The sequence below is a fragment of the Nothoprocta perdicaria genome, unplaced genomic scaffold (assembly GCF_003342845.1).
Source record: "Nothoprocta perdicaria isolate Ctin4 unplaced genomic scaffold, notPer1 scaffold_1608, whole genome shotgun sequence".
NCBI classification, from domain to species: domain Eukaryota; kingdom Metazoa; phylum Chordata; class Aves; order Tinamiformes; family Tinamidae; genus Nothoprocta; species Nothoprocta perdicaria.
Genome location: NW_020454770.1, coordinates 1 through 1,336, shown reverse-complemented (window position 1 = coordinate 1,336; position 1,336 = coordinate 1). Strand labels below are relative to the sequence as shown.

Below are 1,336 nucleotides of genomic sequence, written 5' to 3'. Positions count from 1 at the left end.
TCCGCGGGACCCCCCCGGGATGGCTCTGTGGGGACCCCCCAGGACGGCTCCGCGGGGGCCCCCGCTGGCCCCAACACCTCCCTCGTCKCCGACTACTCGGACTCGGACTCGGAAAGCGCCTGAGCGGGGCCGGTCCCCACGTCCCCCTCCCTCCACTTCCCGTCGCTCCGGGCTGGTCCCGGCTGCTGACCTCGCTGTTTCGGTCCGCCCCTATCCCGGTAATTTATATCCCCCCCATCCCCTTCCCACCGCACGGATTAAAGGGACTCTGCAGCACCCGGGAAGGGCCGAGTGCTTGTGTGCGGCGCGGGAAGCTGGCGCCGCCTCCGCGCCGCCCGGACGCCTGGGCCCTCCCCTCGGGCCGCAGGAAGCGCCGGAGCCGCTTCCGCCGCGGCGGCACCATGAGCCTGGAGGCAATCCGCTACCGGCGCGGCTCGCTCGCCGTGCTCAACCAGCGGCTGCTGCCCGCGGAGCTGCGCTACGAGGCCGTGGGCAGCGTGGAGCGCGCCTGGGAGGCCATCCGCGCCATGGAGGTGAGCGCCCGCCGCGGCACCGCGGCACCCACTGCGCCCGTGTCACCTGTGCCAGGTGTGGGGCACGCCAGGCATCGCCCCACGGGCTGCCTGAGCCCGGCCGTGGAGCTGGCGGGCGGCGCGGGGCCGTGTCCCCGGTGTCCCTGGTGTCCCTGGTGTCCCCCGTGTCCCCATGCCAGGTGTGGGGCACGCCAGGCATCGCCCCACGGGCTGCCTGAGCCCGGCCGTGGAGCTGGCGGGCGGCGCGGGGCCGCATGATGACACGTGTCCCCCGTGTCCCCCCGTGTCCCCAGTGTCCCCCGTGTCCCACTCCCAGGTGCGGGGCGCCCCGGCCATCGCGCTCGTGGGCTGCCTCAGCCCGGCCGTGGAGCTGGCGGGCGGCGCGGGGCCGTGTCCCCGGTGTCCCCCGTGTCCCCAGTGTCCCCCTTGTCCCCATCCAAGGTGTGGGGCACCGCAGGCATCGCCCCACGGGCTGCCTGAGCCCGGCCGTGGAGCTGGCGGGTGGCGTGGGGCCGTGTCCCCCGTGTCCCCGGTGTCCCCCGTGTCCCCATCCCAGGTGTGGGGCACCGCAGGCATCGCCCCACGGGCTGGCTCAGCCTGGCCGTGGAGCTGGCGGGCGGCGTGGGGCCGTGTCCCCCGTGTCCCCAGTGTCCCCGGTGTCCCCAGTGTCCCCCATGTCCCCATCCCAGGTGCGGGGCGCCCCGGCCATCGCGCTCGTGGGCTGCCTCAGCCTGGCCGTGGAGCTGGCGGGCGGCGCGGGGCCGCACGACGACGCGCGGCAGCTCCAGGACTTCGTGGGCGGC

General features: G+C 76.0%; 1 long non-coding RNA gene across 1 annotated transcript; it reads left to right on the top strand.

Moving 5' to 3' along the window:
* Positions 1-360: 360 nt before the first annotated feature.
* Positions 361-905, top strand: LOC112944168. Its single transcript, XR_003248725.1, has 2 exons — positions 361-533; positions 850-905. It is a non-coding gene; the product is annotated as an uncharacterized LOC112944168 (long non-coding RNA).
* The last annotated feature ends 431 nt before the right edge of the window (positions 906-1,336 follow it).